General features: G+C 37.7%; 1 pseudogene across 1 annotated transcript in view; it reads right to left on the minus strand.

Moving 5' to 3' along the window:
- LOC311494961 overlaps window positions 1–26,199 on the minus strand; it is a 38,107-nt pseudogene extending 11,908 nt beyond the window's left edge. The window contains exons 1-19 of the transcript in view: window positions 25,958–26,199; window positions 25,094–25,295; window positions 24,806–24,941; window positions 24,281–24,374; window positions 23,913–24,038; window positions 23,489–23,644; window positions 20,341–20,428; window positions 20,075–20,247; window positions 11,620–11,753; window positions 11,069–11,162; window positions 10,696–10,821; window positions 10,284–10,439; window positions 9,797–9,884; window positions 9,517–9,689; window positions 3,236–3,372; window positions 2,410–2,503; window positions 2,080–2,211; window positions 1,677–1,832; window positions 1,007–1,094 (exon numbers count right to left, since the gene is read on the minus strand). The product of the transcript in view is annotated as an uncharacterized misc_RNA (transcript). The remainder of the gene's footprint in view (window positions 1–1,006; window positions 1,095–1,676; window positions 1,833–2,079; window positions 2,212–2,409; window positions 2,504–3,235; window positions 3,373–9,516; window positions 9,690–9,796; window positions 9,885–10,283; window positions 10,440–10,695; window positions 10,822–11,068; window positions 11,163–11,619; window positions 11,754–20,074; window positions 20,248–20,340; window positions 20,429–23,488; window positions 23,645–23,912; window positions 24,039–24,280; window positions 24,375–24,805; window positions 24,942–25,093; window positions 25,296–25,957) is intronic.
- Window positions 26,200–27,325: the final 1,126 nt, after the last annotated feature.

The following is a 27,325-nucleotide window of genomic DNA, read 5'->3' on the forward strand; positions in this document are numbered from 1 at the left end:
AACACTTGCATTCAGCTACTCTGTCATGGAAACCCATTCAATGAAGCTCCCATCTATCAATCAGACAACTGATAGGTGTGGCCAAATACATGTGTCTCATCTGCTCGAATAACTATACTTTCAGTCTGAAAGTCTGATGTCCACGAGAAACAAGGCGATCACCATTAAGCCACATGCAGCTTGACTATAAGTCAGCATTCATGTGACTGAGGCAGCTGCTCCAGGACAGAAGTCCAGTAATAACTGGATTCTGGAGCACATTAACTCTGCAGTGAACAGTCCACTGGTCGTTCAGTATTAAACTGGTTGACGCTGAGGAGAGAAACCCATTCATTTAAAACAGAAAGCTCTTATACATTTGTAGAAACATCATGGTGCAGCACAGACAGACCATCTTCTGTTAATTGTAATTTGTGTGTGAAAAACACACTGCTGTCTTACCTGCTGGTGTTCACATATAACTCATTCTGCTTTATCTTCTTTTTACTGTTTGATGGAATTAAACAAAATATATATAACATCTATTATATAAAAGTGTTGACATCTATAACAGTGGACATTATAGTTTCAAATAGTGTGAAACATACATACCACCACATTGCCTCTGTCTGTAAATAAACAAAACAATGAAAAACATGATTATCAGCACTGTCATGACTTGGCAGAAAACATTAGCATTCATCAAAAATGGGATAAAATTTTGCTGGATCGAAAACAAATCTTACTTGTTCGACATCTTTTCTTTACATTTTTCTTACGGTCATATATTAATACACCCGTTAGTGTGACTAAATAAAACACCATGACAGCGATGATGGCCACAATAACTCCAACATTTGAAGTTTGTCCTCCACACACAGAATCAGTTGACGTAGTTCCTGGTTTTATCAGAAGAAGGTTTTTTGATTTACATCTGGAATAACAGAGACGTGTTTTACATGAAGATGTACAGAAAGAAAAAAAGACATCCAATGTGTCTCCATGTGTGATGTGAAGATTTACTTACTGTGTGTGTTGGAGACAAGATGTTAATGTTCCATCTGAAAATGTTCCATCACTGCAGTCAGAGCACACAGTGTCTGAGGAGGCTGAGCCTGCACAGACACAAATTATATGGAAGTTGAAACTAGTTCAGTCTAAAGTATGAAGAGATGAATTAATGAGTAAGTAATGTGTTGGAATGTGGTTTATTAATCTATGAAGAATCAGACTAATGTAGAAACATGGTCTAGATGAGTGTTTTGATGTCATGTTTAACCTAAACTGAAATGAGAAACAATTTTTTAATGTTTACAACTTAAGAACAATGTCTTTCTAATAATAAGCTTTTCTTCTTGTAAGAAAAAATACAGCCTGTATAGACAAAGACAGGACATAGTCAGGTATCAAGATACCATTAGAGTGAAGGTTTTTTTTTTAGATGAGACTGATTAAAATGTTTTAGTGGTGTTCAAGCTACAACTGGCCCAGTATCAAGCTACAATTGATAAATAATCGATGTCGAAGGACAGCTGAGTCATGTCCACCTTGTTTCAATCTAGAAAGACCTTTATTACAGTTTTAGCTCTTTACTACCACCTAGTGGTCAGAAATCACCATGTGCAGCTTTAATGAGCAAACTGTCACAAAGATCAGTTTCCTTAAACTTTGTTCTCATTTAAAACTAGAAAACCAACCTTTTTCCTTGATGTATTGTCCTGGATGACAGACCGTGTGTTTCTGTGCTGCTGCACATTGGTCCTTTGTTAAGTCAATACAGAAGAATCCCTCAAGTGGTTCACAAACTGTATCTGATGTTGGTGTACATGACCTCTTTACCTTCAGTCCAGAACCTATCAACACATATGGAAGTTACAAAACATGCAGAAACAAAACTCCTATTCTGTTTAATCTGTTTCTGATTTAAAGATACCTTCAGTGGTTAGAACAACTTTAGAAAATGTGACACAATAGTCTCTTCAGTTTATGTATTCATAGGAAACATCTGCATAAATTAACTTGTCTGATGTGGATTTGATTTAAAATTCACCAGTTGAAAACATTTCTACTGATGAATAAATAATATTAACAGAAATGTACCTGCATCACAGTTGGTGCATGTAAAGCACAGCGTACGTCCAGTAGCTTTGTCCATATAAGTTCCACTCAAGCAGGGCAGACATGATGTATTTCTGGACTCTAAACTACTGCAATCCATTTCAACTATGTTTCCTGTTGACAAGACAACCAGTGATTATAGTTCTAACAACCTTGTTAAAACACAATCATCAGGGTAAAGAACATGTTGCATATAAAAAATGCAGTATAATTTTTAATCTAATGTTGTTGTTCAATAGTAGTTTTCACTTGTGATCATACATTTAACAGCAAGAAAGGACGAGGAACCTTTAGTATTCAGTTGGATCTTACCAGGTGGACACATAGGGCAGCATTCATTCCTTATCTGATACTCTTCTGGATTACATGTGAGGGTTTGACAGCACAAGACTTTCATCACAATTATCTGTGAAGAGAAGGTAAAAGAAACAACGTCATGAAAAAAGATAATCTCTCATGTTTCTTTGATCCATCCATCTCTCTCCTCTGACTTTTCTTAACAATAAAACATGTCTGGATCATAGGAGGAAGCTTACACAAGCAATCAATGTGAGGACAGTCTCTTCTTAAAACACTGTAAATTTGTTAACATATATAAATATCTTAATTATGCTGTTGGTTCCACTTCAAGAACAGTTCAAATCATTGACTTTTAAAAAATCAACTCCTAAAATTAAAGAGTAGAACAAATATCGTGTCACTCATCTGACAACCAGTTCTACTATAATAATGAAAGTTTCTGTTACAGTTCATTTATCAAACACTGTCACATAAGAGTTGTTGATATTTGTGTTGTTTAACACTAATACAAGTTAAACTATAGAATAGATTGGTCTGTAAATGCAGAGAGGAATCATTCTGTACTGTTATGGTGGATGAGTTTTCTATATAACACACAGTGTTACTGAATGTATTATGACTGGTTGAACTCTGCTCTACAGCATATCTCATCAGAGGGTAACTAGAGAACATACAGTTGACTTTGAGTTGTTGGATGCATGTGAGATGTAAACAGGACTTCAAGAACAACCCCACTGCTTCTATCCCACTAATAGAAAGAATCTCCCAGGATTAGGAGGATTAGAGGAGGAGCATTATGATTTATTATCCTGTGATTTTCTGCAGTAAAGAATTTTACCAGAAAAGCTGAAGTTCTCCAAGATGTTCTTCTTGAAGTCTTGTTATATAGCAGGTCCATTGTTTTCTCCACCTGGAGACATCTCAGTGAGATTTGGGATGAGGTGAGTTTGAACATCCAAGACATCAGAACAGCATCTGTAAGAAAAATTAAAGGTTTACAAAAACTGCATTTTCCAGCAGGAATCCTGGTTATACATTGTAGTTACAGTTACATATATCAATAACAGCGTATATTCACTATACAGTTGAGTTTCAGTTTATAGATTGCACTAAAACTTTGGCAGGGGTGGAAAGTAACGAGTTACATTTACTCTCGTTACTGTAATTGACTAGTTTTTTGTGTAGCTACTTGTACTTTTTTGAGTACTTTTTAAAATCAGTAGTTTTACTTTTACTTAAGTACATATTATTGGAAATAATTTACTTCACTAGATTTTAAATAGCTTCTGTTACCAAGTAACAAAAAAAATAGATGAAATTGCACTGCATCTGCGTGCTACTAACTGTCCATCTGATTGGCTGTGGACAACGCAGCGCCAGAAAGTCAGAAGCGTGGAGACGTTGGCGACACAGAGGAGCTAGCTAAAAGATGATGGAGACAAGTGCATTGATGGAGAAGGGTCGAATTTGGGACAGAGAGACACGCACGGAGAACGTGAGGCCAATTCCTGGCCATACTTAAGGGACTTCTTTGAGTTCAAGTCCGCGAATGACAATGAGACGCAGCTATCCACCCACAAAAGCTCTGTTTCAACCTGCGCAAGCATGTACAGGTAAGATAACCTCATGTCATCATCTCAACTTCATTAACTTCATCAATCATGGTATACTAATGTCAGTGTTAGCAGCCAGCTTTATAGTGCTAGTTAACGTTAGCTAACTTGCTAAGCTATTAAGCTAACTAGCACTTCATTTTTAACAATCAAATTTGACTCATTCCTTAATTTCACACAAAATTATGGTACTATTGCTATGAAATGGGTTGAAAATTGCTTATGAGTGTATTAACACATTGAGAAATGCACCAAAAAGTTATTAAGTTTTGGCTAAAATCTTCTAGTGTTGTTCTAATATTGTGTCTCTTTAAAATTAAAGAGTATGGTCTAGACCTGCTCTATGTGTAAAGTTCCTTGAGATGACTGTTGTTGTGATTTGGCTATATAAATAAAGATTGATTGATTGACATATTGGTGAATGTTTTTCATTCAGTGATCTTATATGCAGGATAAAACCAGGTGATCTGGGACCACACTTAAAGTCTGCCAGTGACCTATCCATGATATAGTCTTGCCTACTCCTTCTACATGTCACTTTGAAAAATATGAATTAATTAATATAAAAATATTTTAACTGTATGTTTAATTAAAACATGGTATTGATTATAGATATGATGATGTTTGTTTTTATTCACAGGAAACATCTATCAAAGATGAAAATCTACACTGACCTTGTGGCAGCACGGAAGCGGACCCTGGTACCAGAAAAAAACCCAAACAAGCAAAAATATCTGACTTGGTGGCAGTGGGTGGAACCAAGCGTGTGCCGCAAGCAAAAGTTGGCACGGTTCTGATTAACTTAATTTGTGAAGGCCTTCATCCATTTTCTGTGGCTGAACAACCTGCTTTTAAAGAAGAGAGGAACTTTAAAGAGGAACTGTAATCTGGCTCTATCTGTGATCTGTGTTCATCTTTAATAAAAAAGTGAGTTTGAGATTTGTGTATATTTTTGTACTTTTTTATTGCATGGGGAGAGATTACACACCCTGCCTAAGAAGTAACTATGTAACTTTTACTCTGAGTACATTTGAGAGAGATACTTATTTATGAGATACTTTTTACTTTTACTTGAGTAAATTTTTACACCAGTACTTTTACTTTTACTTGAGTCAAATTTCATCAAGGTAACAGTACTTTTACTTTAGTAGATTTTTTTTGGTAGGCTACTCTTTCCACCCCTGAACTTTGGACACACCTTCTACAGCAAAGATACATCCAGTCCCTACAGTACTCCTCAGTACCTTCTAGTTCATGGTCATAGCTGCTTTCTGATAAATGCAAATCGAAGCTGAAAAGAAAATTAATTAGTGACTAGAAACAAGAACTTTCTCGCCTACTAAACCCTTCAAACACGCGTTAAAGAAGAAGTATGTGGGTGGATCCATCTTTCTTTCAAACTAAGTAATATATATAAACAAATAGATAAATAAGAAGTGCATTGTGGATATATATGGCTTGCACATTTTTATCATGTGTCTTTTTAACTTTCTAACGACTTTTGAAAGTTCCTATGGTGGGTTTAGACAGTTAAGGATTTGTAGTCTTGCACCGTTAGCGCAGTGTGATTGACAAGTGACAGCTGCAACAGCCTGAGGAAATGGGTGGGACTTACCCACATGGACGAAATGCGATTGGCTATCAGCATCTAGGCAGTGATACGTGACACAGGTATAGCCTATCACAATAATAGGCGCCACACCGGGGACGCCAGTCCACCCTTAGATCGATTAAAAATTACTTTGTCTATAACGAGCCGATAACGAGGTGTGAACAGAAAATGGAGGATGCAATTCTGTTTTCTAGCATTTAACACCGTTACAGCTGCAGTTACAATAACTGCTTATTAAAGTCCCCCCAAAAGCCCTGGTAGTATGAAGAGGGAGACAAACCATAGTAGTGGAAAGCAGAGATTTAGAGTTTAAACAGGTCATAAGTTGAATCCTATTAGATGAGTTAGAATTAATACAGGTGTATAGGAACTTACCGACGACGACCAACGTAGGAACCAACTGGCAAAAAATAACAATGTAGAAACCTACTAATTAACCTTAAGAACAACACCCTGAAAAGTAAAAGCTGAAGTGACAGAAAAAGACTATGTCATACTTCACTGAGGACATGTAATCGTTGACTCCGCCCATAAAACTTATTAACCAGAAAGTTAAAGGTTTTCTTCTTCTTCCTGAATCATGAATCAGAGTCAGAGGACTAACCTCAAACACTCAGACTGGACTTCACTCCAGTCAGTGAATCTAAATAAGAAGTTAAATATTCATCATGTGGCTGCATAAATGAAACTGTCTGATGTGGATTTGATTTGAAATTCACCAGTTGAAAAAAGGAAAAAAACATTTCTACTGATAAATAATATTAACAGAAATGTACACAGTTGGTGCATGTAAAGCCCTGCTTACGTCCAGTAACTTTATCCATACAATGTCCATTCAAGCAGGGCAGACATGATGTATTTCTGAACTCTATGCATAGTTTATTTCTGGCTCCTGTTGAGTAGACAACCAGTGATTATAGTTCAAGCAATCTTTTGTTTAATTCAGGGTTAAGAGCATGCTGCAGGCGAAGTAAAGATTCATACACTGTTATCTGTTATACTGTCATTATTATTACTACCATCAGATGAGGGTAGGTAAAAAAAATAGAGTGTATCAAAAAATACGAATCTACTTTTATTGTTTACCAACAGTTTTCACTTGTGATCATACATTAAACAGCAGGAAAGGATGAGGAAACTTTTGCATTCATTTGGATCTTACCAGGTTGACACATTGGGCAGCATTCATTCTCCATCTGATACTCTGTTGGACGACATGTGAGGGTTTGACAGCACGAGACGTTCGTCACAATTATCTGTGAAGAGAAGTTTAAAAGAAACATCTCTGATGTTTCTTTGATCCGTCCATCTCTCCACTCAACATCAACGGCAACATCTTTTCTTAACAATAAAACCTGTCTGGATCATAATGAGGCTTGCACAGGAGACCGATAAAGGCATTCTATATGTAAGGACAGTCTCTTCTTAACACAACGTAATATTGTTAATAGTTTAGTGTGAGTTTTCTATATAACACGCAGTATTACTGTATGTACAGGCATAATACATTCCAATATCCCAGCTGTGTGTGTGCTTTTCAGATTTTCTTGTTCCATTCCTTTGACCTCATGTTAAGCTTATCAAAATCATCCGTCAGAGTTTAATTTTTCTTCCTTGTGTCCTTATGCCTATGCTGATAGCCAATCACATTTCGTCCATGTGGGTAAGTCCCACCCATTTCCTCAGGCTGTTGTGTCTGTGTCCTTATTGGAGAAACAAGTGAGGTGAGTAACAGTCACTGCCGGGAATAGTTTTAGCACATAGGTAAACAATCTCAGCTGACTAGGAAGGCAAACATTAGCTTGAAGACAGACCCACCCTGATTGCACATAACATTCGTCTCCCAGCAATTTAGTTAGTGTTTACAACCGGGATTAACTTCAAAAAGTGGGCCGGTTTTCTGCTTGCAAATATGCAGTGCTGCAATGTAACTACTTTAGTGAGAAAATATTTGATCCTATATTTTGGCTTCTGACAACTTCTGAGGAATTATCTACTTCTTCCAATGATGTAGCTCCTCTGTTTTCACAAGTTATTTGGTAACTGTGTTTGTCTACGGTTTTGTGCTGAGTAGGTAGGGTATTGTCGGATGCAATGTTTTTTTTTTGATAATAGCCGCCTGCTGAGGCACAAAAAATACTGTGAGACTGTTAGATCTGGAAAAAATGAGTTTGGGGCAGTTTTTATGAAGCTTAGGCAGCTAAAGACAATGTAGGCTACAATGAAAGAAAAACAGACTTTTTAAAGTGACATAATTTTTTTCATTACCAGTGTTATGTCAATGCACCTGTGTGAATGAATAGAAAAACTGAAGTGAAAGTAAAAGTCTGTCTCATATTTACCTGAAGACATAACCATTGACTCCACCCATAAAAGTCCCGAACCAGAAGGTTAAAGATTCACTTCTTCTTCTTCCTGAATCATGAATCACAGTCAGAGGACTAACCATAAACACTCAGACTGGACTTCACTCCAGTTAGTGAATCTAAATAAGAAGTTAAATATTACAGGAAACATGGCAATAACAGGCAATAAACAGGTATACACAATGGATTTTATTTTTTTATTATCCTTATGTACTTTGAATATTTAATTGTCATGGTAACACAAGTGGTTTCCTGACTGTACAGTTATGACTGGCACCGACCTTGAGGTATTTTGTTACTGTGAACTATCTTCTTATATTATTAAATGTATTTATAACTAAGGTTTAAGTCTCTACGCTGGTGTAAAATCACAGAGGCAGTGTTCTATATTGAACTGAATTAAATTAAATGAATGCTTTATTGTCATTATACATCAGTACAACAAAATAGTATGCTACACCTGAACAGTACAAAGATAAAAAACACAAACAAACATAGAGATACCCGTTCACACAGCCACCAGTATCCACAATCATACAAACATTCACTCATTCACTCTGTGGTTGGCACGAGGCTGGACCCTCTGGCTACTGTAGCAGAGAGCAGGACACTTAAAAAACTAACATGTATCCTGGACAATGCCAGCCACCCTCTGCACACGATCATCAGTAGCCAGAGAAGCACCTTCAGCGAGAGGCTGTTCCTCCCAAGGTGCAGGACTAACAGACTGAGGAACTCCTTTGTCCCCCGTGCCATCAAGCTGTACAACCACCACTCACTTGGGGGGATGAGAACAAAAAGGAAAGGGGCTGAATGACTTTTTTAATTAACCTAACACTTAACATGTGCAATAACAATGTACCTGGTACTTCTCTATTTATGCAACAACCATTTATGTACAGTCGTCACAATATTTATTTTTATTTTTATTACTATTATTATTATTCTTTACTGGGTGTTTTGGTATTTGGGCTTATTATACTGTTTCCTACATGTATGTCTGACAGTGCTGTATGCGATGGAGTTGTCAATTTCCCTGCGGGAACCTCCCAAAGGGATCAATAAAGTTGTCTGTCTATCTATCTATCTATCTATCTATCTATCTATCTATCTATCTCATTCATTCATTTATTTTCTGTAATGGCTTGTCCTCTGGAGGGTCACGGGGGTCTCAGCTGTCATCAGGCGAGAGGCTCGGTACACTCTTGATCACTGATTCTTAGACTGCTTCCTGCACTGGTTGTAGTGTACCTTATTTTGTTTTTCTTTAAAGAAATGAAGAAGAAAAAAACAGAATTCCTTAGATAATCTTAATTCCTTTGATAAACCAAATGCTGTGATCTGTAGTGAGAAATAAACATACCTCTCTGGAGTCGTCTGCATTTCTGTTTCTGACTATAATTGAACAAAACCAGTGAAAAACATAATTACCAGCACTGTCATGACTCAGCAGAAAACATTATCATCCATTAAAGATGTGACAAAACATAGAAAAGAAGAACATTTTCCTGCTATAAATGAAACCTACCTGCTGAATAGATTTTCTTTCTGTAGACGCAGCACAGTACTACTGCTATTAGAATGACTAATGAAACCACCACACCAATGATGATCCCTACAACATTTGAAGTTAGTCCTCCACATACAGAATCAGTTGAGGTAGTTCCTGGTGTTATCAGCTGAAGGTTGTTTGATTCACATCTGGAATAACAGACGTGTTTTATATGAAAATGTACGGACACAAAAAAATCCACTGCCGTTATAAGACATCCAATGTGTCTCCATGTGTGATGTGAAGATTTACTTACTGTGTGTGTTGGAGACAAGATGTTAATGTTCCATCTGAAAATGTTCCATCACTGCAGTCAGAGCACACAGTGTCTGAGGAGGCTGAGCCTGCACAGACACAAGTTATATGGAAGTTGAAACTAGTTCAGTCTGCAGATCAAAGATTAAAGTGTTATACATAGATGCAGACTGCTTCACAATATGACAGAGGGTAGTACGTCATCAGATCAGAAAATGAATGAATGAATGTTTTAGTTGGGTTCTACAACTGGTAGTTTCAGTAGTTTCCGCTTCCTCAAAGTATCAAACTACAATTGATAAATAATAAATATTAAAGAACAACTGAGTCAAGTCCACCTTGTCTATATCTAGAAAGACTTTTATTGCACTTTTAGCTCTTTACTCCCATCTAGTGGTCAGAAATCATCATGTGCAGCTTTAATGAGCAAACTGTGACAAAGATCAGTTTCCTTAAACTTTGTTCTCATTTAAAACTAGAAAACCAACCTTTTTCTTTGATGTATTGTCCTGGATGACAGACCGTGTGTTTCTGTGCTGCTGCACATTGGTCCTTTGTTAAGTCAATACAGAAGAATCCCTCAAGTGGTTCACAAACTGCATCTGATGTTGGTGTACATGACCTCTTTACCTTCAGACCAGAACCTATCAACACATATGGAAGTTACAAAACATGCAGAAACAAAACTCCTATTGTGTTTAATCTGTTTCTGATTTAAAGATACCTTCAGTGGTTAGAACAACTTTAGAAAATGTGACACAATAGTCTCTTCAGTTTATGAATTCATAGGAAATATCTGCATAAATTAACTTGTCTCATGTGGATTTGATTTAAAATTGACCAGTTGAAAAAAGGAAAAACATTTCTACTGATAAATAAATAATATTAACAGAAATGTACCTGCATCGCAGTTGGTGCATGGGAAGCACTGCTTACGTCCAGTAGGTTTATCCATATAATGTCCATTCATGCAGGGCAGACATGATGTAAGGCTGGACTCTGTGCAATCTATTTTAACTCTGTTTCCTGTTGAAAAGACAACCAGTGATTATATTTCAAGATATCTTTTTTAAGTTGCATGTTAAGCAAAATGTCATACACTGTTATCTCTTACACTGTAATTCTTATTACTACCATCAGATGAAGGTGGATAAAACAAAGAGTATAAATACATATTGATCTATTCCTGTTGTTCAATAGCAGTTTTCACTTGTGATCATTCATTAAAAAGCAGGAAAAGTTGAGGATCCTTTTGTATTCAGTTGGATCTTACCAGGTCGACACATAGGGCAGCAATTATTCCCTATCTGATACTCTTCTGGACGACATGGGAGGCTTTGACAGCACAAGACTTTCATCACAATTATCTGTAAAGAGAAGTTAATGGAAACAACATAATAAAAACAGTCATCTCCCATGTTTCTTTGATCCATCGATCTCTCTCCTCTGACTTTTCTTAATAATAAAACATGTCTGGATCATAGGTGATCCTCCAGCCCAGGCAGTCTTTATGCGAGGACAGGCTCTTCTTAACACAACGTGAAACTGCGACTAATTTCTAGTGTGAGTTTTCTACATAACACACAGTGTTAGTGAATGTACAGACTGGTTGAACTCTGCTCTACAGCATATCTCATCAGAGGGTAACTAGAGAACATACAGTTGACTTTGAGTTGTTGGATGCATGTGAGATGTAAACAGGACTTCAAGAACAACCCCACTGCTTCTATCCCACTAATAGAAAGAATCTCCCAGGATTAGGAGGATTAGAGGAGGAGCATTATGATTTATTATCCTGTGATTTTCTGCAGTAAAGAATTTTACCAGAAAAACTGAAGTTCTCAAAGATGTTCTTCTTGAAGTCTTGTTATATAGCAGGTACATTTTTTCTTGACCTGAAGACATCTTAGTGAGATTTGATGAGGTGAGTTTGAACATCCAAAACATCAGAACATCATCTGTAAGAAAAATTAAAGGTTTACAAAAACTGCATTTTCCAGCAGGAATCCTGGTTATACATTGTAGTTACAGTTACATATATCAATAACAGTGTACATTCACTATACAGTTGAGTTTCAGTTTATAGATTTCACTAAAAGTTTGGACACACCTTCTCATTCAATGGTTTTTCTGTATTTTTATTATTTTCTAGATAGATTAGTCGATTAATACTGAAGACATCTACAGCAAAGATACATCCAGTCCCTACAGTACTCCTCAGTACCTTCTAGTTCATGGTCATAGCTGCTCTCTGCTACATGCACAATAAATTAAATATTAAATATTTATATTAAATATTAAAGTAAATAATAAATTAAACCCTTCTAAAGGTAAGAAAGCAGTATGTAGATGGCGCCATATTATTTTAAAAATAACAAAACAAACCAAATTTCTAGATAGAAACCCGAATAAAAAGTGCATTATATAGTGTGCGTCTATTTATTGTTTCAGGGATGTGTGGGCTGCCAGGTGAGGCACTGCCTGCCATGAAATGACGATAAAATAAATTATACTACTGATAAAATAAATCATACCATCTGTCTGGCAGTCTGTGATATAAATGCATTTTCTGTACGATTCCCGTCATTTCGATAATTTTTTGTTAGTTAAAATTGCTGGTGTACATACAGGGAGCGACACGAGCCCTACTTTGAGTTGAATTAATGAGTAAGTAATGTGTGTGCTCTCTCACAGACTGGGTTAGGCTTTGTATGTCATCAATACAATGGTTGTGCACATTTCTATCATGTGTCCTAATTTTCCTCAACCTCGTTAATGCATTTCATGTGTGAGTATAACAGCCATTACTTCAACCTAATTGAAGAGGGCGCTAGTGAGCCATGGGTTCATGCTGTTGCTCTTCTTCTCCACTAAGTAAACTGGACTGCAGCGGTCCATTTATTGGGAGCTTTTCTCTGTATGAAAGCCAAAAATGGAAGATAAAGTGTAAATCTAAACATAAAACAGTCACAAAACTAGACCTTCAGTCAAAACAGGAAGTGGTAAATGATGGAAGATATTTTGTTCAACAGTCTGTAATAAAAGTTCCAGTTGCCCTGAAGGCCGAACACAAGGACATTACAGATAACTCAACATTTCACAAAAAACAATGATTTCATTTCAGATTACAGAAAGGGTAGGGACAACACTTCTCTATTACTAAGTCAATTATTCAACCAACATGGTCAGCTGTTGAACTCCTTCAACATGATAAAATTCCAATTACACCGACAGATTTCTCTATTGTCCTTGATGCTGTCCCCACAGGAATTAGAGAAGACTGCAAAGGAAACACTGATCGCCACGCACCGTTGGAGGTATCTAAGACATAACTGGAAAAACTTGTTTCAGGTTCCAGTAAAAACAGAAACAAAACTATTGCAACAAGACATGATGAGTACACCCTCTGCTTTATCGTACTGGTCTACCTTTGTTGGGAACATTTGTTGGAATACAGTTTTGCTTTTACCACATAAGTTTTGTTTAACCAATAAGGTCAAAGAGGTCTCCTTCAAAATGATCCACAGATTGTACCCTACTAATCTTTTTACACAAAGGCTGAAATTTTATGTTCATTGATCCAATGTTTTTTAAAAAGAAACCACATTTCTTAGAACTAACAGCGTATATTAAACTATACATGTCTTCAATATCTGACAACACTAACCTGAAAGCAATTAAAACCTAAGATTTATTTAAGCTGTCCAACATTTTCATGTAGTTGTTTACTTTAACTTTTCTCTACTGCACTCTCTGTTGTTGTTGTCCCCCTGGCGTCTTGTTTTGTATGTTCATATTATTCGCCATTGTGATACTGTTGTAAAAACAACTGTCTCATTATTGTCTAGATGTTTTTTGATTGGACGTCATTTCCTGTTTCTACTCTGGTGTGTCCATGCACAAGTTTTAAACCGCGTTGGAAAGAATGGAGGATGAAATGGCATTAATAGAGGAGTATTTTGAAAGAGGACATACATATAATGTCATTCATGATATGCTCAACCCATCATGACATTAACATGTCCCTCTGAACCCTGAAAGCACAGTTAGGACTGAAGAGATAGTCCAACTATGTCCTCAACAAATGAAGTTAGAAGGGCCATAATATCAGAGCTGCACAGACCTGGACAAACTACTCGTTGCCAGGTGAAATAGCAGCGCCGTAGCCACACCTTCCACAAATACTGACAAATGCACTCAATCACTTTATTTATTTATTTATTATTTACAATAGCTGCTTATTAAAGTCGAGGAACAGGATATTTGCTTTATGGATCATTCTTACCTTAATTAAACAGCAGTGGACGGTTATGGTTAGATGTAGCTATTTAAAAAGGCTTAAATTAATTAAGTTTGTTTTTAACTGCCATGTAGCTGTACACACAGGTATACTGTCTGCATGTTCAGGTTGGACCTCCTAGAAACACAGGAGCTAATGAATGCAGACAATGACCACTGATGTTCAAGGGGACACTTGGATAGGTTTTATTTGTCACATTCACAGTTATACATAGTACAATGCACAGTGAAATGTACTCTTGTACCTTCAGCCAGTAGTAAAAAAAAAAAGAAAGAAAGAAAGTGTCGGAGCAGGTACGACGGCCGCTGACCTCACCAGCGCCATCTTTGTCCAAATGTCTTTTTTTTCTAGTTTATTTGGTTTAAAGGAATTTGACCTTTATTAGATTAATATACTAATACATTATTAGTATCAAAAAAAGCCCTGGTAGTATGAAGGAGAAGACAAACCATAGTAGTGGAAAACAGAGACAGTGTTTAGAGTTTAAAAAGGTAATAAGTTGAATCCCATTTGATGAGTCATACCTAATACAGGTGTCTAACCATGAGGAACTTACCGACGATGACCAACGTAAGAACCAACTGGCAAAAAAACAACAACGTAGAAACCAAAATCCAACAAAAAAACGTAGAGGCTAACTAATTAACGTGAAAAACAATACCATGAAAACACAGAAGTGAAAGAGAAAGTCTGTGTCCCATTTCTCTGGAGTCATGTGATCCATCAGACAACAGAATTCCTGAACCAATCAGGTTAAAGATTCTCTTCTTCTTCCTGAATCATGAACTAACCACAAACACTCAGTCAGACTGGACTTCACTCCAGTCAGCGAATAAGAAGTCAAATATTGCAGTAAACAAGTGGTTAAACTCACTGGTGTTCATTATGTGGCTGATATATTTTATTCAAATGATATGATACTTTGCTTTTTTATTCAGTTTGGTTGTTTGTTAACTTTTTTTCTGTTTTGCAGTTCTTGATATGGTTTATATTATGCTAGTTATTTAATTTCTCTAACTTTTTTTTTTTGGGGGGGGAGGTTTGAAGTGCTCAATTACAAAGACAGCAGTGGAAGACCACACTTTCAAAACACTTGCCCTCTTTTGTCTGCCATTGCTTGTGATGCCTTTAAGCAAGGCTGACGTGGAACAAGTCTTCTCAGTTAAACTTTGAACCACTTTAATGCTGATAGCATGTTTCTGACGTCTTTTATTTCACCTATGAAACCAGGGCATCAGCTCCACAGTCCTTGTCCATGTTTAATACCCCTGTCTCTCCCTTTATCTCAGCTCAGCTGAGCATAAAAGCATATTAAAGCATGTTTACTCTCCGGATTTGCATTTGAAAGTCAACTTACAAGAGCAGGTTTGTCTTTGATCAAGTTGTATAACAGTAAATGTATGTTAGCCAACAGCTCACCCTTTCATAGCCTCTGTTTAATGTTTGCACTTGGAAAAAAAAAGCCACTTTTTATTGCATTTTACCTTTGTTATGTTTCCTTTCAAAAGCAGAAACAATAACTCTGACAACCAACAAAGAAGAAGATGGGAGGCAGTCAAAAAAAAAGAGATTTACCATTGTTAAATGAAAAGGTAAACAACAAATGTAGGTTTGAAAAGTATGGGGGGAAGAGGGAACTGTGGGGAATGTGCCAAACAAAATAAACAAAGTACAATAAAATAGGGCTTAACTCAACCTATCCATGAGGAAAGAAAAAGAAAACAAAAGGCCTGACTATCTTATTTACAAAAGCGTCTGAAATTAATATAAATACATCAGTGGCAGCAACCCATAACTGAGTGCGGTAACAGTTTCTTTCTACATGTGTGAATGGATAGGGTACCACAGTCTTAACTCAGTCCTACCTCCCCACCACAAACCTTCCTAGACAACAAAGCAAAGTAAGCAAGAGCAAAATAAGAGAGAGGCTTTTAAAGGGTGTCCTCCATCTCTGATTGGCTGGAGGATGAGCAAATCCACAGGTCTTCTGGAGCTCAAAGGTGGCAGACAAGCTTCCACTTCTCAGCTGCAGGACAAGGAGAGGAGAGAAACACACACACAAGTCTGTACACATAACAGCAACCAAAACAAAGACCTTTCTCCTTTAGAAAGTTCAGCCTTTCTCTGTGCACCTTTTTTTCCCCAGTTGTGGACACTGCTCCAATTCATGACCACTAGAACAATATAGGCAGGTAGTAGGGCTTGTCTTTGTACAGGAGATTCCTTCTGAACTTTATTAGTGCGAGCATCTGCTTTATCAGTATTTGAAGTATGAGTTGCAAAGCTGTTTCTTTTGAACTGTGATTTAAATTGAGGTTTGCTTTTGATTCCTGCTTCTGTGTCCTGTATGTCACCAAAGACTGGATCTGAAGCTATTCTGACCTGTTGCTCAATGAACTTGACAATGTCAGTGAAACAAGCTCTTCCGTCCAAAATATCACATGATCTTGCTCTCCATGTTTCTCTGAGTTTGTATGGAAGTTTCTGAATCACAGTTTTCATACTTGCTGGCATGTTTAGCTCTTCCAAGAATTGTAGTTCCTCCATAGCATTGGAACATTCACACAGGTAAAGTGCATATGCTTGGAGTCCTTTAATGTCCTCAGACTTAACACTTGGCCATCCAGTGATCTTTTCCATATAGGCTGTTACCTTTAATCCATTTCCGAAATGCTCTTTAAGCAACTGCTTGGCGACAGCGTAACCTCTGTCTGGAGTCATATGAAGGCAGCTGCGCACAAGATCCCCTGGCTGCTCCCTGGTGAACTGCTCAAGATAATGCAAACAGTCTCCTTTACTGTTACTCTTTGCTTCCACACAATGCTCAAACGTCTTTATAAATTATTTGAACTGCAGAGGATCTCCTTCAAAAACTGGAATTTCCCTGTGAGGTAGAAACTGATAGGTCTGCGTTTAAACGAGGAGTGTTGTGATCTCATTTTGTCGTTGCAGCAAACTGTACAGATCTCCAGATGTTTGATTATTGCTTTGAGAAGGTAAAGAGATTTGCATGATTTCTGGCCTTGCTTGCCTCTCCAGAGGATCCAAAGTTGATTGGTGCACCATTTGCATATCCTCTTGAGATTTAGCATCATGCCGTTTATCATGAGCTGTGTCCAAGATGTTGTGGTGATCAGATACAACCGCTTTTCCCACCAGCCAATTGCTTCACACTGGACATTCATGCTGAGACATATGCTGTTGCCTGGACTGTTCATACTGAAGCTCATATTTATTGCCACGTAGAGTGAGAGATGTAACGCTGTTTTTAAGTTGAGACTCTTTCATAAAATAAGACTCCATTCCATCAGACTGTCCATCTGAAACACTACCACTGTCACACGTCTGCAGCACTGCTAGCCTAGCAGTTTAGGCTGCTATTTCAGTGTCCAGCTCAAGCTGCTCCTTTTTCCTCCTTAGGATCTCGGTCTGCCCCTCCAAAGCGTGCTTCTCCTTTAAAGCAGCACGAGCCATTAGTGCTGCCTTTTCCGCCTCTGCTTTGATGCATGCAGATGAAGTATAAGAATTACCACTTTTGGAGCTTTTGTGACTTGACCATTTGCTGGGTGTATATTTGACTCAGCATTTGAAATGCTGTCACAAGACTCAACACAGACCTCCTCTTTATCATTATCACCAGCCTCATCAGCAGAGCAACTCTGAGATTTAGACAACATCAGCAATAAAATCATTCACATTCAACATATTTGCTTTGCACCATGTTTCATGTTTTGTTGCTTAATACACAGGATTAGATGTTACAATCCCTTGTGCCAAAATCCCAGGCAAAACACATTTAGAGGCCCTGTCCAACTGAGAAACCCTAACAAACCTACAGTCATGTGATATGACGCTTAACCGACAATCTAAATAAACTGCTCAGCAGCAGACACTAACTCAACCTTGTGAAATATAAGCTAACCAAATGCTGCTGGCTAGCTTAGCCTACAATCTAAATGAACCAAGTAAATGCTGCTGGCTTGTAGGCCCATAGAGCAGCAGAGGATAATTCAAACCTTGTGAAACATAAGCTAACCTAATGCTGCTGGCTTGTACGCCCCGCTCAGCAGCAGACACTAACTCAGCCTTGTGAAATATAAGCTAACCAAATGCTGCTGGCTAGCTTAGCCTACAATCTAAATGAACTAAGTAAATGCTGCTGGCTTGTAGGCTCACAGAGCAGCAGAGGATAATTCAAACCTTGTGAAACATAAGCTAACCAAATGCTGCTGGCTTGTATGGCCCGCTCAGCAGCTAACCATAGCTACCAAGCAATATGAAGACATCAGGAACCTGGCCTAAACAACAGCACTATGCAGCATGTCATTGGGGTTTTCAAGTGGGCACCTCCCTTCACCGATGTTTCGTTAAGTTAGGCCCACGACACCTCAAGAAGGCTTAACAGTGAATTCCAGCGTCCTGGAGTCACCCCCCTCCACACTGCCACTGCAAAACCGTTTTTTCTCACCATTTCTCACCATCAATATTAGACAACAACTAATATTTCAATAATTAGCCTAGTCCTTTTATGAATCACGACAAAACAAATCTACCGTGGTTCGCCCCATTGATGCGGGCTGAAACACAAACCAATCGACCACATCTATAATGATTTGCAAACAGCAGCCACCTCCTTTAGCTAGCTCCCTACGTGTCCAGAGCCACTCACTCACTCTCTGTGCTGCCCAGACATGTTACATACCTCAGTCCTTTGGCAGTCCCCAATAAAGTCACATGTGCTTGTTTTGCTTCATCACACACAACCTTATAAAATGTACATTTCACCTCATTTGCACAGGCTTTATCACTCATAAAGTCAACAATTGTTTCTTTTAGTAGTATAGACAATTTGTTCAGTTTAGTTTTTCTTTCTTTTTGTAAATTGTCTACTTTTTCCATAAATGCTTAAGGGTGTTAAATGTCTAATGCATTTTATTTATTTTTTTTCACAGCGTCCATTTCTCGCGCTTCCTCACCCGCATCAAGCAGTCTATTTACCGACAGTTTTTCTTCAACAAGTGAGCCGCAAGGTTTCGCATTTTCCTCTTCCATATTTAAAATGTCAGTGCAGCAGGGGTTGTTAGTTTTAGTTTACACTAGAAACGGAGAAACTGATGCTGAAACTAATTACTTTAAATCCAAAATGCCTTTCTTTGCAGACTATCCAATTTCTTTTTCGTACATAATCTAAACTAAAAATCGTTTCATTTAAGTCCTACGAGCACAGTCAAAAACTGTTTGCTTCGCCCCTGATTAGCAACAGCTGTGCTGTGATTCGTAACAAGAACCAATGTCTTCTGGCCAGCCTCGGCCGTGACCATTACACCCCCTAGTGCGCAGGAGGAGTCAAACCAAGAAAATACAAACGAATATATGGCTCCTACACTAAGGTTTAAGGTCTCTACACTGGTGTAAAATCAAGAGGCAGTGTCCTATATTGAATTAAATGCTTTATTGTCATAGTAGAATGCTACATCTGAACAGTAGGCTACAAAGATAAAAAAAACAAACATGGAGCTATCTGTTCACACAGCCACCAGTATCCACAATGATACAAACATTCATTCATTCATTTTTTGTAATGGCTTGTCCTCTGGAGGGTCACGGGGGGCTGGAGCCTATCTCAGCTGTCATCAGGTGAGAGGCTCGGTACACCCTTGATCACTGATTCTTGGACTGCTTACTGCACTGGTTGTAGTGTACCTTATTTTGTTTCTCTTTAAAGAAATGAAAAAAAAAGAAAAACATACTTCCTTAGATAATTTAATTTTTTAGATAAACCAAGTGCTGTGATCTGTAGTGAGAAATAAACATACCTCTCTAGAGTTGTCTGCATTTCTGTTAGACTAGAATTAAATAAAACCAGTGAAAAATATAATTACCAGGACTGTCATGACTCAGCAGAAAACATTATCATCCATCAAAGATGTGACAAAACATAGAAAAGAAGAACATTTTCCTGCTATAAATGAAACCTACCTGCTGAATAGATTTTCTTTCTGTTGACGTAGCACAGTACTGTTACTATTAGAATGACTAAAGAAACCACCACACCAGTGATGATCCCTCCAACATTTAAAGTATGTTCCCCACATACAGAATCAGTTGACGTAGTTCCTGGTGTTATCAGCTGAAGGTTTTTTGATTCACATCTGGAATAACAGAGACGTGTTTTACATGAAAATGTACAGAAAGAAAAAAAGACATCCAATGTGTCTCCATGTGTGATGTGAAGATTTACTTACTGTGTGTGTTGGAGACAAGATGTTAATGTTCCATCTGAAAATGTTCCATCACTGCAGTCAGAGCACACAGTGTCTGAGGAGGCTGAGCCTGCACAGACACAAATTATATGGAAGTTGAAACTGGTTCAGTCTACAGGTTAAAGATCACTTTTCATTTATAATGAGTGAGGTGGTTTGTGCAGAGGTGCTTGGTGTATGCTTTGGAGAGTATGCTTTTACATTAAAATGAGAAGCTGTAAATATATTGGTAGTCGCAGGTCGTGTTTTTTTTTTGGTCTTGTTTCTAAAGTGTAGTTGCATATTTGGGCTTGTTCCCAGTTGCAGTTTGTCTTGTCTGTCGTCGTGGGCGGATAGATCCAAATATCGATACTGATCGATACGAATGTAATGAGATCGATGATTAAGTTTCATTTTCTCTTGTCCAACTGCAGCGTTGTTTTTTTTTTTTCTTTTATTTTTTCTTTTTTTTCCCAGCGGTTTCATTAAAGAGGAGACCTGACTGTTTTTATCTAAATGCTGCTGCTGTCACAGGAGGGGCAGAAATGTTGTCTTATTTTTGTACTGTATTGTACTTCCTACATGCTACTTGAAAAAATAAGTGAACCATTTGTTTTACATTTTTTATAATATTTGTTGTAAAATGATAAGTTTGTACACTTTCATTTAAGAAAAAGACCCAGAAAGAAGTGCAATGAAGGGAGAGATTTAGTTTTATAATTGTATTGTAGTTTCTGAACACTGCCTGAAAAAGACTTTGTTTTCATCTGTTCTCAAGTGACAATGTTGTGTTGTTTCTGAACAAAAACTTTTATTGTGATAATAAAGTATTTTCTGTTTACTTATAAACTTTGCCCAAATTCTGTACTGGATTTTAACTGATTAATAATCCAAAAGGCAAATCAAAAAAACACTTAAAGGTCATGAAAATTCATTCAGATTTAAATTGATGATGAATCCACCTATATTACAGTTTTTCTCAATTGCTAAAACACAATTTCTGAAACCTTGCTCCATTTTCTCAAAACCTTAAACACAAAACCTCAGCTTCAAGCACGATTTACAAAACCTCAGACTCCTCTTGCAAAATCAAACTTTCGCCTCAAAACAGTTTTACGTGTGCCCAAAATGAAACTTTCGCCTCAAAACAGTTTTACATGTGCCCAAAATGAAACTTTCGCCTCAAAACAGTTTTACGTGTGCCCAAAATGAAACTTTGGCCTCAAAACAGTTTTACCTGTGCTCAAAATCAAACACTGCTCTCATATAATAAACAAACTGCTCAAAATGACATACACTATCAAGCAGTCAGTAAACAATGCACCAAAAAATAGAAAACACATTGTTCAAAACATATAGTTCTCAGGGAGAAGTACATTTTTAATCTCAAAACAAATTTCATATGTTTCTGTCATTATACAAAAAGCTCAAAATTGATCAGAAATTACTGTGTTTTGCTCTTTGCATTTTTTTTGTTCTTCCTCCTTCTTGTACCCTTATTTTTACAGTGCTGTACCCTGCATCTCAAAAACTTCATCTCTGTGATACTGTAATTCTTGTTCTTTGATGATATGAACCTGTAACCAGTCGAAATCTATTGAGCAGTCAGTACTGAAAACAAATGGAAAGCACAATGTTCAGGGCCATACAATTTGTTTATTGTACCATATACAGCCAACAACATGGTCTATGATTGTTGCTCGAATTTCATTGGATATTTCCACTCTTTGTCTTCCTCTTCCTCTTCCTCTTTGTCCTCCTCTTTCTCTTTCTTGCCCTCCTCCTCTTTCTCCTCGTCCCCCATCTCGCATACTCACTCGTCCTCGTCCTCTCACATAAATTCTTCTGTCCATTCTCACACTCTCTCATTCCCACTTTCAACAACCTGTTTGCTCTCTGAACTGGCTTATATTGGTTGTCACATCATTTGAAAGAAGTGAAATCAGTTTTGACTGATTGTGTTCAATCAATGACATTTCTGCTCTCTTTATATGTAATTGTTGCCACTTGTGTTTACCAGTATGGATGACATGTGCATTAGAGTGCAGAATGTGTTTTAAGAATGAGAATGTGTTTAGAGTTTTGCTAAACCATGTGAAATGGTTTAAGGTATTGACAACAGACTGAACAGTTAGCTTAATGAGTTCAAGCAACTGAGAACTTTCTTCAGCCAATGGATTTTAGTGTTTTAGCAACTGAGAAAAACTGTATTAAATCTGTAACAGCGATACTGGCCCTGTATTTACTTGGTATCGGATCAATACAAAATCTGGCAGTATTGCCAGTTGCCTGTTCCCTCTGTCCCTCCCCTTTTCCCACCTGCATCCTACTTCTAATTGGCTCTGACCAAGATGGCAACGAGTACTAGCCAATCAGAATCAGAGCATGGCAATCTGTTTTTTTCTAGTTAGGAAAACGTCAGTGAGTGACGTTTAAATGAACATACGCGTGCCTGATGGTGGACTGTAGGAGAGTTTTTGATGTTCTCGGAAATGGGATCTTCTGCAGTCCCCGCAAATACTAAATGAATAATTTGTGAATTCAGGATGATATTTGTGTGTGCAAATTTTAATTATCAGAGGTTTACTTAGTATGTAATGTACTTGGTACATAAGTCTATATTTGATATCCCACCTGTTTTCTAATGTTTTCTAATGTTAAAAGGTGGTTTAACTCCCTCTTGTGGTCGTTGTCCTGAACCTCAGGGGGGAGAGAAATAAATAAACTGTACCGTGGGTACAGTTTTGCAAAACTGTACCCACGGTACAGTTTACTAGTCTGTCCACATGGGTTGTAAAACTTATTTTTCTAAAATTTATTTTTCTCTCCCTGGAACCTAGGGAGGCTCCGGAGAAAAAGTTGCTTGTTTTCACAGGCCTTGTTGCTTGTATGTCTCACAAGATCTGGCAACACTGCAAGTCTCAGCAGTTTCTGCATCCTCAAAGTATCAAATTATAATTGAAAAATAATCGATGTTAAAGCACAACTGAGTCAAGTTCACCTTGTCTTCATCTTGAAAGACCTTTATTAGACTTTTTGCTCTTTATTACCATCTAGTGCTCAGAAATCACCATGTGCAGCTTTAATGAGCAATCTGTCACAAAGATCAGTTTCCTTAAACTTTGTTCTCATTTAAAACTAGAAAACCAACCTTTCTCCTTGATGTATTGTCCTGGATGACAGACCTTGTGTTTCTGTGCTGCTTCACAATGGTCCTTTGTTAAGTCAATACAGAAGAATCCCTCAAGTGGTTCACAAACTGTATCTGATGTTGGTGTACATGACCTCTTTACCTTCAGACCAGAACCTATCAACACATATGGAAGTTACAAAACATGCAGAAACAAAACTCCTATTGTGTTTAATCTGTTTCTGATTTAAAGATACCTTCAGTGGTTAGAACAACTTTAGAAAATGTGACACAATAGTCTCTTCAGTTCATGAATTCATAGGAAACATCTGCATAAATTAACTTGTCTGAGGTGGATTTGATTTAAAATTCACCAGTTGATATTACTGATGCAGAAAAAAAGGAAAAACATTTCTACTGATAAATAATATTAACAGAAATGTACCTGCATCACAGTTGGTGCATGATAAGCACTGCTTACGTCCAGTAGCTTTATCCATATAAGTTCCTTTCAAGCAGGGCACACATGATGTACTACTGAACTCTGTGCAATCTATTTTAACCTTGTTTCCTGTTGAGAAGACAACCAGTGATTATAGTTCAAGAAATCTTTATTTAAATCCATTAAAATACAATTTTCAGGATATGGAGCAAGTTGCATGCTAAGCAGTGTCGAACAAAGTTACCTCTAATAAAAAGGGAGGAGCAATAAATATTAATCTGTTTTTATTGCTTACCAACAGTTTTCACTTGTGATCATACTTTAAACAGCAGGAAAGAACGAGGAAACTTTAGAATTCAGTTGGATCTTACCAGGCGGACACGTTGGGCAGCATTCATTCCTTATCTGATACTCTGTTGGATGGCATGTGAGGGTTTGACAGCACAAGACTTTAATCACAATTATCTGTGAAGAGAAGTTATAAAAAAAATGTCAGGAAAAAAACGTCATAAAAACGGTCATCCCCCAGGTTTCTTTGATCTGTTCATATCTCCCCTTCAACATCAACAGCAACATTTTTTCTTAACAATAAAACCTGTCTGATTCGTAATAGGAGGCTTACACAAGCAACCGACAAAAGCATTTTTTTTTTTTATAGGCGTTACTGAATGTACAGACTGGTTGAACTCTGCTCTACAGCATATCTCATCAGAGGGTAACTGGAGAACATACAGTTCACTTTGAGTTGTTGGATGAATGTGAGATGTAAACAGGACTTCAAGAACAACCCCACTGCTTCTATCCCACTAATAGAAAGAATCTCCCAGGATTAGGAGGATTAGAGGAGGAGCATTATGATTTATTATCCTGTGATTTTCTGCAGTAACGAATTTTACCAGAAAAGATGAAGTTCTCCAAGATGTTCTTCTTGAAGTCTTGTTATATAGCAGGTAAAACTTTTCTTGACCTGAAGACATCTCAGTGAGATTTGGGATGAGGTGAGTTTGAACATCCAAGACATCAGAACAGCATCTGTAAGAAAAATTAAAGGTTTACAAAAACTGCATTTTCCAGCAGGAATCCTGGTTATACATTGTAGTTACAGTTACATATATCAATAACAGTGTACATTCACTATACAGCTGAGTTTCAATTTATAGATTTCAGTAAAAGTTTGGACACACCTTCTCATTCAGTGTTTTTTCTGTATTTTTCTTATTTTCTAGATTGTAGATTAATACAGAAGACATGAGGAATTGTGTTGTAAACAAAGTATTGAAGTCTTGTTATATGGTAGGTCCATTTTTTTTTTTTTCTTGACTTGAAGACATCTTAGTGAGATTTGGGATGAGGTGAGTTTGAACATCCAAGACATCAGAACAGCACCTGTAAGAAAAATTAAAGGTCTCCAAAATTTGTCCTGGTTACAGTTGAGTTTCAGTTTATAGATTTCACAAAAAGTTTGGACACACCTTCTCAGAAAAGATACGTCCAGTCCCTACAGTACTACTCAGTACCTTTCAGTACATGGTCATAGCTGCTCTCTGATGAAGGCACAATAAATAAAAGGTGAATCCTAAAGTAGGATTGAGTAGTTGGCTTACCCACCGCAAATGATAGATAGATAGATAGATAGATAGATAGATAGATAGATAGACTTCTTGTTTCTGAAAACGATGTTCCTTCTTAAACTAGTTTTTGTTTTTGTTTAAACGATGTTTGTGAGGAGCTAATAACTCATTAGTTTAGTTTTAGCATGAGAGGAATGCTAAATATAAACGAGGAATGCTGAAACGAAACTCATTCATTCATTCATTCATTGTCTATACCATTGTTATTCCTGTTAAGGGTCGCGGGGGTCTGCTGGAGCCTATCCCAGCTATCATCAGGCGAGAGGCAGGGGACGAAACTCATGCAAAAGAGTTAAACCTTTTGTCCGATAACACAACCCTGATAGCAGCATATGGGACAAGCCGGTCGTCAACAGTTCGCTTAAAACACAGAAGGTGAGTCAGAATCAGTACAGAAGAGTCCAATGTCCAACTTACCGACAAACGTAGTAACCAACTGCCTTACACAGTCATCTTAATCGGGGTGTTACGGCCATTATCTAGTGAGTGCACGCTCGCAGGTTCAGGTGAGTGAGGCACCTGCCTCGTGGGGCTCTTCCGGGATAAAGGTATGCGCTCCAATGTTTGCGGTGGTGGTGTGCCCTGTGAAACAGCAGCCCCATTAAGTTCATTCATCCAATCATCTTCTGTCCGGTGGAGGGTCGCGGGGGATTACACCATGGACAGTTCTCCAGTCTATCTCAGAGCACAATGATTGGAGTACGGAGTAAAGGAGTGGGAAGGAGGCGGACTAGACCGAACAAGATTAAAGACAACGTCAGGAAGAGGAACAACGTCGGGAACAGGATCAGTCAATAAGAGAAAACAAAGGGACACAGGTGAGTGAGGGGGGAGCACACAAGAAAAAAACAAAAAACAAAAAAACAATCCAACAATCAAAGGGGAAACCCACAGGAAGTAAAACAAGACAAGAAACGCCAAGGAAATACTTAACAAAATAAATCAGGAAACCCAAAGAAAAGGAAATATTCAAAACTCACAGTATGCTGTCGTTTCTCTTTCAATTCAGATTCTAGCTTCTCAACCATATCTATGAGTTCATACAAGTCATTCAGAGAGTATTCTTGCTTTAATCTTGTGCAAGCATCTCTAATTTGGGGTTTTCCATTTCTCATGCTGACTTGAACGTCTTTTCCTTTTGTGCCAATTCTTTCTTACTCTTTCAGCTCCAGCATCTTAGGTGTCAAATGTCTCTCATGAGAGGATTTCTTTGTTTCACCTAACCTTAATTCAGCCATACTAAGCATTTCCTCTGCTTTCTAAGTTTAAGCATAATGATCCTTAGCAACAGTGATGTTTTTCTGCTTGTGATGACCCCTGGTGTCATTTTAGGGAATAACCACTGTTTGTCTCTCCTGCAGGTAGCTGATTATGTGATCTGGAGTACCTGTAGTGCCCAGTGTGCCCGGGTTACAAAAAGTTGTACCCGTCTAATCAGTCTCTCTGCTCTTCTCCCCAGGCACTTCACATGACTCAGTGGTTCTGTTCCCTTTGGAACTGTACGTCTTTTACTCTTAGCAACATTTGCACACATACTCATCACTCATGCCCATTAACATGCCACTGACTATACTGACTTCCACATCTCACATGCTTATTCTTAATTTGGCACATTAATTCGATTTAATCTGGTGAACAAATATCTAGTTGAAATACTGGTGTGTCTCCCCGTTGTTGTGGCCGCTTGAGCCAGGTCATGACATGCTGCATTAACTTCAGAACTTGAGAACTTTTTGCAATTCTGACAGGGATTCAGTTTGACCAGCTCACTCAACTCAATGAGAC

Source organism: Chelon labrosus, assembly GCF_963514085.1.
Source record: "Chelon labrosus genome assembly, chromosome: 10".
Taxonomy (NCBI): Eukaryota; Metazoa; Chordata; class Actinopteri; order Mugiliformes; family Mugilidae; genus Chelon; species Chelon labrosus.